This window comes from Balaenoptera acutorostrata, chromosome 17, assembly GCF_949987535.1.
Source record: "Balaenoptera acutorostrata chromosome 17, mBalAcu1.1, whole genome shotgun sequence".
Lineage (NCBI taxonomy): Eukaryota > Metazoa > Chordata > Mammalia > Artiodactyla > Balaenopteridae > Balaenoptera > Balaenoptera acutorostrata.
Window position 1 is genome coordinate 36,340,460 of NC_080080.1, and position 13,552 is coordinate 36,354,011.

At 39.1% G+C, this 13,552-nt stretch overlaps 1 protein-coding gene across 3 annotated transcripts in view; it reads left to right on the forward strand.

Annotated features, from left to right (window-relative positions):
* Nucleotides 1–1,583: 1,583 nt before the first annotated feature.
* Nucleotides 1,584–13,552, forward strand: part of ANKRD46 (ankyrin repeat domain 46) — a 34,698-nt gene continuing 22,729 nt past the window's right edge. The window contains exon 1 of one of the 3 annotated variants that reach the window (XM_007173410.2): nt 1,584–1,694. The gene's annotated coding sequence lies outside the window, so the exon portion shown is untranslated. Of the gene's footprint in view, nt 1,695–1,949; nt 2,105–13,552 lie in introns of those variants that run through there. The other 2 variants (XM_057532067.1, XM_007173411.3) reach the window with 2 other exon arrangements.

Consider the following 13,552-nt stretch of genomic DNA (forward strand, 5'->3'; position numbering starts at 1 on the left):
AGGGTCAAAGTTAGAGAAGATGCAAGGTTGGAAGCAGAGGTCAGAGAGCTGAAAAGATGCTAAGCTGCTGATTTTGAACATGGAGGAAGGGGCCATGAGCCAAGGATTGTAGGTGACCTCTAGAAGCTGGAGAAGGCAAGGAAACGGATTCTCAGAGCCTCCAGAAGGAAAGCAGCACTGCTTACACTTAATGGTCTCTACATTTTTTCAGATCAAACAAAAGCAGTAGTTCATGAAGGTGGAGAGATTCATTTGAACAGAAGTAATGAACAGGCTCTTGGATTGTTTGATAAACCAATTAATGAAAAGGAGGGAACTGTATGAACACACTGGGAGAAGGCTGAAATTCTTTGCTGATTTGACACAATTTACAGGCATCAATGAAGATATACACTTAACACAAAACCTCAAGGAGGACATCAATGACAAATTGGTTAATAAATGTCATCAATTCAAAGAGTAGTTAATACTTATGATTAGTCACTGCACAAGAAAATGTGAAATGCCTGAAATCTTTTTTTTTAAATTAATTTATTTATTTTTGGCTGCGTTGGGTCTTCGTTGCTGCGCGTGGGCTTTCTCTAGTTGCGGCGAGCAGGGGCTACTCTTTGTTGTGGTGCACGGCCTTCAGTAGTTGTGGCTCACAGGCTCTAGAGCGCAGGCTCAGTAGTTGTGGCGCACGGGCTTAGTTGCTCTGTGGCATGCGGGATCTTCCCGGACCAGGGCTCGAACCCGTGTCCCCTGAATTGGCAGGCGGATTCTTAACCACTGTGCCACCAGGGAAATCCCTGAAATCTTATTCTTATGTGAAAGATATTTGATAGAGGTTTTCTCAAATTTGACAATAATCCTAAACATTTACATTACATTTCCAGGAACAAACTGTTAGACTGAGTAATAGCCATTGAATGGAAGGGCTTGAGACCCCCTAGAGGGTGGCTTGGCTGAGCGAGTATGCTAGAATTCAGCGAAGGGAGGATCACTGTGCAGGGCAAGTCTTCTTGGCTGTAGGACTGGAGTTGTTGGTAAACCGAAAAAAAAAAAAAAAGTTTCCAGTAAATGAACTTCCCACGACCTGCCACCTTTATAGTTTGGACTGGACACGTGTTGCATTTCGTCTGGGAATCCTAAAAAGTGGGATGCAAGTATTCAAACCCTTTTAGAAAAAAGCTCAGGGTCATATTTTAGAATTAGAGCAGCCAGTCGGTAGTTGCTATTACTAATACATCAATTTGGATTATAGAGAAGACTTACCTAAATTAGGCCAGCAACTATTAATTGATGCCTACAGCTCTTGGTAAAACTGTCCTTGCCTTTGAAGCCTTCATTTAGCTTAGGGGTGGGATGTTTCTTTAGAAAAAGACGTGAAAAATGCAAAATGCTCCTGGACTCAAATCGATGAAACCTCTTTCAGTTGTTTTTCTCTTCTCCCCCGTCGCAGTTTTGGTACTTTGCCTAGTTCACAGCGGAATCACTGAGTTTCTGATTCAGAGCCGGCAGAGCCGCCGTGCGGGCTGCCCGCCTCCAGGGGGAGCACCAGCCGCGGCGCAGTGAGGCCGCTCTGGCCAGCTGGGGGTCCCCGCTCATCTCAGTAGCCTGCCCTTCCCCTCCACACGCCGCCGCAGCCTCTGCCGCCGTCGCCGCCGCCGCGGGGAAAGTGCTGCCGCTGTCGCCGCTGCTCGGCCGACTCGAAGGTACCTGGGCCTCGGCCCGCGAGCGGCCTCCGGACGGAAGCCACTGACACCTCTCCCGCCAGCCCCGAAGCACTGGAAAGCCTCGGCCCGGGGCCTGGCCGCAGGGAACCAGACCGGTGGTGGTGCGACGGGTGGCTTCCTCGCGGGTCTGGGCCGCTCGCGAGAGCTGGGAGGGCCTGCGAGGGTTCTGGGGGTTTTGTGGGTAAAGGCTGCGCGGTCGGCCGCGGCGGGCGGGGCTGGGGCGGGCGTGCTCGCTGGGCTTCGCACGGTAGGAGGTCCGAGCCGAAGCCCGCGGCCGGCTTCTCGGCGTCGGGCCCGAAAAGGTGCTCTGTGTCTTGGCGTTGGCACAGATAATACGTGGCCGTTTACTAGGCGCCCGCAGTCTAGGCGTAAACAGAAGCTGCTGAGAGGTGAGTGGACGGTCCCGATGGCACACGACCCCGGGTGCCCGGGTTAAAAGACAGCATTGCCTCTTATTCACATGCAGTGCTGGAAGCAGATTGTCTTCCAGTACAGTGCTCTGCCTCGAGAAAAACACGTTTATTCTTCAGAAAGGTCCACAGTGTTCAGAATTGGCTACAGAACATAACGAGGTAAAAAAAAATATACCATTGAATAGTAACCCTTCTCACTCTTTAAAAAATGACGGTGGTACCAAGGAGCTCCTAGCTTAAAGAGCTGTATTATCAGTGATGTAGGAATCATAGTAATAGCTCTCTTCAGTGCTTACTATATGTCATTGTGCTGGGTGCTTTAAAACCTAATACCTTTATTTAATGCTTGTAGCAACCGTAGGAGGTACCATTTCCATTTTACAGATAAGGAAACTGAGGAACAGAGTCTGAATTTACTTGTCCGAGGTCAGACAGCTAGTAAAGGGTGAGCTGGGATTTCAACCTAATCTCCCTTATTCCAGTGCTCCTACTTGTTACCTATCCAAACATGTTCCCTAAGACTTTTATTTGTTTATTAATTTGACTTGTAGCTTGAACTGATTTCTCTCAGGTTTAATTTTCATGGCTAAATGCAGGAGTCCTGTACCAACTTATTTTTAGTTTAAAAGGAGTTTAATGAGAAAAATGTTTGCTCGTTAAGGAGTGTAGTGATAATAAAGTTAAGCATGAACTAGGGCCCTCACCACTCTGATGCACTTTGATTTGAAGTAGAGTTGGGTTTCTTTGGTTGTTAATGAGCTTCATTGCTTTTCTTCATTATTTGCATTTTGATACCATTTTTAGTGAGTTCACTTTGCCTTTGCAATATTATGTACAGTAGTGTTGAAGGGAAATGAAAGATTTTTCGATGACAGAAAGTTAATATTTTAGAGGATGTAGGAAAGACTGAAGTAAAAAGGAATTAAGAGGTTTGGGGCATGTTATTTAAGGCAAATTGTGTTACTACATGGAAGAGAAAGAATTTCCAGTTTCTGTCAATGTCAGAAGGGAAGTGGTATTTCCTTTTGTGGAAAGAAGTTAGATACTGTAGTGTCCTAAGTCACTTAGCCTTATCAGGATTTCAGAGTTTGCATATTAAGCATTCCTGTAGCAAATGTACACTGAGTGCCTCCCAGGGCCAAGCACTGTTCTAAGCACTGGGGATGCAAGAGGAACAAAAGAAAACAGCATTCTTGTTCTCCGGGAGCTAACATTCCACTGGAGGAAGGTGGGGATGGAGACAGTAAATTAAATACTTTATAAAAATTAAAATATATCCAGTCAGATGGTAACAGTTGCTTAGAAGGAAAACAAAGCAGTGAAGAGGGCTAGGGAGTGCCAGAGAAGGAGCAAGGAACAGCTTCATGGAGAAGGCTCTTGAGCCAAACCTGAAGGAGTCGGGGACAGCCGTGCAGCTGTGTAGGGGTCACATGCACCAGGCAGAGGCACAAGCCCAGAAACCACCAGGCTTGTTGGAGGACAAGCAAGAAGGCCAGTGGGTTTGAGCAGAGGAAGGGAGGGCAAGGTGGGGTCTGAGAACTAACCCGTCCTGGTAAAGACTATGGCCTTTTCTCTGAGGGCAGAGGGAGGTGGTTGGAAGGCTCTGAGCAGAGGAGTGAGGGGATCTGGCTTAATGGGTGTAAAGCAGCGTTCCCCAACCTTTTTGGCACTAGGGACCAGTTTTGTGGAAGACAGTTTTTCCACGGATGGGGGAGGTGGTGGGGGGGGACGGTTTGTGGATGATTCAAGTGCATTACATTTATTGTGAACTATATTTCTATTATTATTATATTGTAATATATAATGAAATAATTATACCACTCACTATCGCCGCTGATCTGATAGGAGGCGGAGCTCAGGCAGTAATGCAAGCAGTGGGGAGCGGCTGTAAATACAGATGAAGCTTCGCTTGCTCGGCCACTGCTCACCTCCTGCTGTGTGGCCCAGGGTTGTGGGGACCCCTGGTGTAAAGGATCACTCTGGTGCCTGTGTTCAGAATGGACGGTAGGAGCAAGGATGGAAGCAGGGAGCCCACTTGGGAGGTTGGGTCAGTATTGGAACGAGAGACGATGGGGTTTAGACCAGGTGGTAGCAGTAGAGTAGTAAGAAGCAGTCATGTTCTAGGTATGGCTAGCAGGATTTGCTGATGGATTGGATGTGGGGTGTGAGAGTAAAAGAGTGAAGAATGACAGCAAGGCCTTTGGCTTGAGCTAGTGGAAGGATGGAGTTGCCCTTTACTGACATGGGGAAGACTTGAGGGTTGAGAGGGATGGGGAGACGGGTAGAGCAGGAATCAAGGGTTCAGTTTTAGACATGTCAGGTTTGAGATGCCTGACATGAGGTGGGGTTTTATGAGGCTGGAGTTCAGTGGAAAAGTCCTGACTCGAAATAGAAATTTGGGAGTCATTAGCAAATAGATAGTATTTAAAGCCAAGAGATTATTTGAGATCTGGTCTAAAGAAGTGAGGGCTGAGCTCTGGGACTTTCCACATTCAGAGGTTGGAACCACAAAGGAGACTGAGAAGGAGAAGTCTTTGATTTGACGAGTCAGGTAAGATGAGGACTGTGAAATGAGCGTTGGAGTTAGCAATGTGAATGTCACTGGTGACAGTGCAAGAGCATTTTAAGGAGTGGGGAGAAAATCTGATTGTTGTGGTTTAAGGAGAGAATAGGGGGAGAGGGATTGGAGTTTGCAAGTATGGACAGCTCTTTAGAGGAGGTTAGCTGTAAATTTTTCATATATAAATTATTTGAAAGCACTGTAGTATCTCCACAGTTAATAATTTTATTTCCAGCTTCAGCTACTTAGCAGTCAGACTTGGATTATTTTATCAGTGACTGGTGGAAATAAAATAACTATACTACTACTGATGATGATGATAATGTATTATTAACCTCCAAAACCAATACACAGTGAAGCTTGTCCTTTTTACATAATTCATGTCAGAGCTCATAAAAGCACTTTGGTGGAAAGTATTCCTTTGTCACTTATCTTTGTTCTTACCTTAAGTTAAAATTAACTTAGAGGTGCTACGAACTGTGCATTTAAAACAAAGTACATGCACAAAAAAATTGAGAACCAGGATTTGTTTTGAAGTATTCTATCTTTTTATCTAAAGACTTGAGTTTAGGTTCTTGTTTCTGCCCTCAGTAAATTAATGCCCAAATACAAAATAATCTACAAAGTATACAGTATATACCAGATTTACACCGTCTTTACTGTGAATATAAACTCTTTCCATGGTCTTGGTATGTGCCTTTTTCATAGCAAATACAGCCCTCTATTGCATTGTAAAGAATTAAAGTGATTAAATAAAATATTTTGAAGTTTAGGGTTATATCTACTGATTTTTTTTGTAATCCATTAATTTTATCTGGAAGGTGATGCATCCTTCAGTCTACAGATGGAAATCTTTTTTTAAGTTGAGGGAAGTACTTTCTTAAGTTTGTCTTTTGTTCTTGTTTTTTTCTCTGGCAATTTTTCATGGGCTGACTCTGCTGTCTAGTTGTCATAATCATTTCACACGTCCTTTGTAACTTTTCTTTTGCAGAGCTTCTTAAGTTAGAAGCTGATTTGATTTTCTGTAATAGTTGTTCTGTTCCTTACTGTTTACAATTTGGATTTTAAATTTTCTTTTATGGTTTTATCAAATTCATAGTCTTTTTTTAATCCCAATTTCCATTTGGTACTTTTTTTTATTCCATACCCTGAGTTCTTAATTTTTTTGTATATTCCTAATCCAGTGTTTTTCTTTCTTTTTTTTTTTTTTTCTAGTAAATGGTCTTTGGTGGTTTGCTTATCTCTGTGTAGAGCTAATGAACTTCTCTTACGGTGCACAATTTTTCATTAACTCTATGTTGACTTTCTTTTGTTATTCATCCTTTAAAAATGGAAGAACTTTTGAGATTATCACTATACTATTGAATTTGTTCTACCAAATTTGTTCCGTACCATTCTACTAAAGACTTTTTCTAGATTGCTTACAAGGAAAATAGAGAATTGGATTTTGTGTAGGTGTTCTGTAAAGGATTGTATTGTGGTGTTTGAAAAAGATTTACCTATTTAAAATTATTTTCAGTATTATTACTTACGTTTACGGTTTAGATCTTTGTAATAAAATCCTTTTGTTCCAAACCAGCATTCAGACATAAGAATGATCAACTTAAACTTTATATATAAATATATATAATAATGTATAAATAAAATCAGAGACAAAGGAATAGCTAATTTTCAAATTAAATAGATGCTTGTCCTTTTTCCTTTTTTTCCAGCTTCACTGAAATATTATTGACAAATACAAATTGTATATAGTGTTCATGCAGTGTGGTTTTTTAAAGGTGTACAATGTGATGATTTAATATTCTTATATACTGTGAAGTGATTACCCCAATCAAGTTAATTAATACATCCATCACCTCACATGGTTACCTTTGTTTGACATTTTTAGATTCCACATGTAAGTGAGATCATTCAGTATTTGTCTTTCTGTGTCTGACTTAACTTCACTTAGCATGGTGTCCTCCAGGTTCATTTATGTTGTTGCAAATGACAGGATTTCCTTTTTCTTTTTTATGGCTGAATAATATTCCATTGTGTATATATACCATATCTTCTTTATCCGTTCATCTGTCAGTGGACACTTAGGTTGTTTCCATAATGGCTATTGTGAATAATGCTGCAGTGAACATGCAGGTATCTCTTCGAGATAAGATTTCATTTCCTTTGGATATATACCCAGAAGTATAGAACTTGAAGAAGAACTTGTCCTTTTTTTTTTAGCGCTGTTCAGTTTTTCTAGACCTCTTTGTTCACTTCAGTGTTTACAAACCTTAAATAACTTAGCTTCTGACTTGCGAGTAATTATTAGAGAAACAAAACAATTCTAAGACTAAAATATGTTCAATAAACAATAGACATACACCCATTTGATAAAAAATAGATGATTTGTTTTGTCCCTAGCTCTTGGTCATGTGGCCATAAACACACATAAGCCAACGAAATACTGATACTTTTGTGTATTCAGTAAGCTATCCAGTAAGTACTACTTTTAACAAATTTCTGAATATAGTCAATTAAAAGATACGTGCACATTGTTATTTAGGGATGGTGCCAAGTCAGTCAGAAACAAATGCAAGAACACAAATGGTTGATTTAACTGTCTTTCCCACATGGGGCCTTTATGAGATTAGATACTCTGCTGTTTTACTTTTTAAACTAAGTATATTAAAACTAGCCAAAAACCCTGTATTTTATTATATTATAGTCTTTTTTTCCTTTAGCCTAATTTAAATTTGTTTAAAATGTCCTGAGTGTGACATTGTCAGACAGTTTATCTAGGCGTTCTAACTTTGGTGGCATTTTTAGTCCCAGTATCAGTTTTTTCCAAGAGCCAAATGGCACGGCTTCTTTCATTTAAATCTCTTTCTGCCACTTCCCCATTTGGGGCTATGTTTTGCCTGTTGGTTGTTTTTCTCAAAAACAAACACTGGGCCTTCCCTGGTGGCACAGTGGTTAAGAATCCGCCTACAATGTAGGGGACCTGGGTTTGATCCCTGTTCCGGGAAGATCCCACATGACGCGGAGCGAATAAGCCCGTGTGCCACAACTACTGAGCCTGCACTCTAGGGTCCGCATGCCGCAACTACTGAGCCCGCGTGCTGCAGCTACCAAAGCCTGCATGCCTAGAGCCCATGCTCCACAACAAGAGAAGCCACCGCAATGAGAAGCCCCCACACCACAAGGAAGAGTAGCCCCTGCTAGCTGCAACTAGAGAAAGCCCACGCAGCAACGAAGACCCAGGGCAGCCAAAACAAACACTGGTATTGTCTGTAAGTGTTTTTCCCACAGTGAGCTTATTTTTATCTCACTTATTTATTCAGAGTATCCATTCAACTTGTTCTTCAAGTTTTCTCCTTGGTGAGCTCCTAGAGTTTACCCAGCTTTCAGTCTACTTCCAACCTCCTGTGCTATTTGTTCCATTTAAACATGAGATTTCTTTGACCTTAATTCAACTCCTTCTTGAAGAGAGTTGGATATCATTACATCCGACCCTTCCTTTGACCTTTGTCTTTTGCTGAAACATGTAACACAAGCAATATTTCTTTTCCTTCTTAGAAAGCAGTGGCGGAAGCATATGGCAGTAGGAATCAAGTGGTAATGATTACTTTAGGTTCTTTGTCATTTAAATATTTGGTTCTAAGTAACAGAAAACCTAATTTAAACTGTCAATAAAAAAGGGACTTTACTGATGCCTGTATTTGAAAAGTCCAGAGCTAGTATGAGCTTCATGTGAGATTTAATCAAGGCTTTGCTGATTTTCTGTCTGCCATACCCTGTATACTTCCCTTCTCTTTCTCTGTCTCTCTACCTCTCTAGCTCTGTTTCTCTCTCTCTCTCTGTCTCTCTCTCTCTGTTTCCCTTCTGAAATATATCTCAAAATGACTAAAGCAATTTTGGATGTCATGTTTGCACCATATTATCAGGAAAAAAGAATATATCACTTTTAGCATTCCAAGTAAAGGGTCTTATTGGACTGAAATATGTCTACTTCTAAATAAACCACCACAGCTAGAAGAATGTAATATGTTACATAGCTTAAAATCCAAGCTGATCCCTTCAAAACATACATACAGACAACCAAGAGTAATAGTGTTGGGTACTAATGGACAGAAAATGGTAGAAATGATAGGCAACCCGTTATATCCACTACAGTGGCACTGGGCCTCTGAGGGAATGAAAAACAGTTTTGGCCAATTATATAAGACCTGGTTCTGAACTTCCTTGTCAGGTGGCCAGCTGGAGGCAACTGTATGGAGGAGTAAGCATGGGGGAGGAGGAATGGAGAGCAAAAATGAACAAACCCTTCTCTCAAAATAAGCTTGCAGCAAAAATTCCAAAACAAATGAAAAAAGATCCAGTGCAAAGAAAAATCCATCTAACGGCGTTAGCGTTGGAACACAAATTCAGTCCTGATGTAAATGATTTTAGGAAACCATCCAACAAAGTTTTTTTTTCTTTTTTTTTTTTAATTGAAGTATAGTTGCTTTAAAATGTATTAGTTTCAGGTGTATGGCATAGTGATTCAGTATTTTTGCCTGTTATACTCCAGTATAGGTTATTACAAGATAATGGCTATAATTCCCTCTGCTATATAGTATATCCTTATTGCTCCAACAAAGACCTTCAGTTGTCGTTATGCTCATGTAGAAAAAGGACTTGCATTTATTAAAAATGAACAGTAAATTATGAAATGAAAAGTAACAAGCAGATGGATATGAAGACAAAATTAGAACTCTTAGAAAAGCACAGTAGTTGAGGGTTTTTTTCATGTGTGATGAACTTTTAGACTCAATCCAGCCAGATAGGATAAGTGAATTAGAAGGTAGTGCTGAGAACTGTACCTAGAATGTAGCACAGAAGAGTTTGGTTTTTTTTTAAGAAAAGCATAAATTGAGTTTCCAACATATATCTAGTAGGAAGATATGGCTGAAAAGCAATATTCGAAGAGATAATACATGAGAATTCTCCAGAATTGAAGAAAGACATGGTCCTTAGATTATAAATACACTCAGAATTCCAAACAGAATAAGTAAATGGATCCCAGTGAAACTGTAGAACATTAAGGATAAAGTGAAAACTCTTAAACCAAATAAAGAAAAAGAAAAAAGTCTTTTCTTGTGCAACAATTAAACTAAAGCGGACATCTCCTAGCAATAATGGATGCCAGGAAGCAGTGGAGTGATAGCCTCAAAGTGCTGAGGGAAAGTAACCGTCAGCTACAACCTTGTAATCACATGAACTATCATTCAAAAATAAACTCAGAGTCACTTTAAAATTTCCAAAGACTGAAAGAGTTTACTACTCACGGATCCTCATTAAAGGACTGAAGGATGAACTTCAGTCAGAAGAGTGACTACAGGCATGGGATTTTTTTAAAAAGAGTGGTCTGATTGATAAAGTGTTGATAATTTAGTTAACCATTCTTTTAAAAATATGGGTTTTTTTTTTTAAAGGTAAAATTAAACTCTAGACAACAATCATGAAATGGAATGTTCTGTAGTGGTTATAGTGGACTCAGAATAAAATTTCTGGATAATTTTAGACTTTAAGAAAAATTATTAGCATGTATGTCAAAATAACATTTGTTAGTAATCCTAACATTCAGGTGGAATAGGGAATGGCAAATAATTGTTACTTTGAAGAACAAATTTGGGAGACTTGCCATACAAGATACCAAAAACTATTATAAAGCCAGAGTAATTAAGACAGTGTGGTATTGACACATATATGTCCCATAGACTGTGGGAACAGAATAGAGATACACATAAACAGAAATTTGTTACATGTTAGAGCCACATTGTCCAGTACATAGCTATGACCACATAAGGCTATTTAAAATTTAAATGTATGGTACCTAACATTAATAACTGCAACACTGGTTCTCAGCAGTCTAGTGTTCTCGTATTTAGTGCTATTTTAAAGTATTTTTGAAGATATATCTTTGTGGGGTTTGGGGATATTTTTTAAAACCTTATGTATATATGCCTTGGGACATAGCCAGGGAATTACATGTTCTAATTTCAAACTGAATGGTGCTACATGTGTTTTAAAAAAATTTCTCTTCTGTATTTCCATTAACTCAAGAGGAGAAAGAAAATTGTCAAATCAAATCTTCTGTTGTAAACATAATCCTAACTAAGTCAGAAACTTTCCAAATAAGCAAAATTTAAAATTGAGAGTACTGAAATTGATTGAGATATCCCTGATGAAATTAAGAGATGACAAATTAGAAATGTTTTCTCTGACACAGCTAAAAGCTCATTAGCAATAATAAGATTGCAGTTTCTGCAAAAATAAAGAAGTAATTAAAAGAAGAGAGGGACCTCAAAGAAGAGATCGAACGATTTGAAGATGGAATCAGAAGATGTGGAATTATATTACCGTTATGTTGCCTCCAGTTAATATAGAGAGATTTTTCAGCAACTGGAAAAATTTGCACAAAAATTTGCTCACAACTCATTTGCATTGCTAGTAATGCATTTGTAAAATTATGCTGTCACAAAAAATCAAATTCAGTTTTCATTTTCAATTTTTTGGGATTCTTGCCTTTTTTATCACTTCATGTGGTTTATTTTTAGATAATATTTCACTTTATTTTTCTGCTGATTTGTAATAGGATGATAGTGTATGCCCATTTATATTTTTATCAGTTTATATTTTTATTTGATACTCTGAAATGTTATTAATGTTTTTGAGGTATATTGAACATTTAATTTTACTTGTTAAAACATGAATTCTGAATTTTAAAAAATAAAATAACCAGTATTAACGCTAATGTTTCCATATTATATAAAATAAGTATTGAAATATCCATACTTTAATTTTACTTTAATATTTCATTTCTAGCTAACATGTGCCTGCTATGGAAGGAGGTAACAAATATTTGTTTATTATTTCTAAGTAATTCCTACTTCTTAGACATCAAAAGACTTTCAAGAAGTAGTCATATGAACATGGTTTCCCTTTTTTTGTGTGTGTGAGGTGTTTTTTTTTTGAAAGTTTTCCAGCTTTATTTGAAATCAGTAGTAGACAAAGTAAAACAACATTTTATTATTTTTACCTAGAAGATTAACAAAGGTCAGTTTCACCATGTTGATGAAGAGTCACTATCTCTCTCTCTTTTTTTTTTGGTGTTTCATGTAACTTTTTAAGAAATTTTATTTTATTGAAGTATAGTTGATTACAATGTTGTGTTAGTTTCTGGTGTACAGCAGAGTGATTCAGTTATACACATATATATACATTCTTCTTCATATTCTTTTCCATTATTATTTATCATAGTATACTGAATATAGTTCCCTGTGCTATACACTAGGACCTTGTTGTTTATCTTTTTAGTGTAGTTATAGTCTGTGGCCACCTTCAATGGGTGTCTTCATTCCTGTTGTCACCATTTAGGCATTATGTATGCTAATTTCCATACTCCACTGAAAGTATGTTTGAATGCATACTTTACGTTACATTTGTACCATACATTTCATTTAACCAAAAAAGTATGAAATGAGCACTTAGTTTGCAGTAGGCACTGCTAGACACTGTGGATCATGTTATCAAGACAGGCAAGCTCCTGCCCTCAACTTATTTTCAAATGGAGATATACAGGAAATGATTAACCAAATAAGCAAATAATAAAATTATAGATTGTGGTAAGAACAGGAATGAAGTAAACAGGGTGATGTGAGAAGTAAGTTGTGGGGATAAGTACATTTGAGCTGAGACCTGAGTGCTGAGAATGAGCCAGTTAAGTGAAGATCCATCCAGAGGAAGTACATTCCAGTAGAGGGGAGAGTTAAGTGCAAAGGCCCTAAGGTAGAAAAGAGCTTCAGGGAGCATGAAGGAGGCAGGCGGGGCTAGAGTATAGAGAGCAAGACGGGGGGGGGGGGGGCGGGGGGGGGAGGGATGGTGAAAGCTAAAATTGGGGAGGTAGACAGGAGCGAAATCATTCAGGGCTTTTGTAGTCCATGGTAAGGGTTTTAAATGTTATCTTAAATGTGTTGCGTTGCCATCGACTTATTTAAAGCAGAGGAATGACATGAAATGATTTGTGTTTTTGAAAGATTTTGTTTACATGTGGAAAATGAATTGTAGAGGGGTGAAGGTGTAAGTGGAGAATGGTTAGGAGTTTATCGGAGTAGACTAGATAAAAGGTCATACTTGGACCATGGGAACCACTAAAGAGTTTTTTTTAGCTTGGAGGTGATGTTCACAAAGAATGAAATGAGAGAATGAACATGGCAACCTAATGTAGATTGACTGGGATGGGGGTGATAGGGGAGAGAATGAGACTGAGAGACCAATTGGGAAAGCATTGGAAAACTTTGCATATAAGGTTGTTTGTCAGAACCCAAAGTAAGAGTGGAAATAGTATAAATGGAAAGGAAAAAGAATTTGAGAGACAATGAAAGAAGAGTTGACAGGACTTTGTGTCTGATTCAGTGTCAGGAGAAAAGAAGGCATCAAGGATGGTGATTAGAAACGTGGTTTACTAGAGTCCCATCTGGATATCTTGCCTTCACCTCAACATCATATCTACGTACACACACACACACACACACACACACACACACACACACAGAAAAACTCTACCACTGACAGAAATTTGGAAGTGTTTTTGTTGGGGGTGTGTGTGTGTGGAGTGTTGGGTGTTAGATGTGATGCGGAAGTGAAGGCAAGATATCCAGATGGGTCTCTGTATAGAACTGCCCTGTGTACTCACGTTCCAATGTACAGTACTGTAACTATCTCTTTCGATTTCTCTGTTCACTCTGCCCTTTCAGAGCACCCGACTCTTAAGAGTTGCTCCTGTCATTGCCTCTGAGCTCCTGCGGGGCAGAAATCTTTTTACCTGTTGTTACCAAGATGTG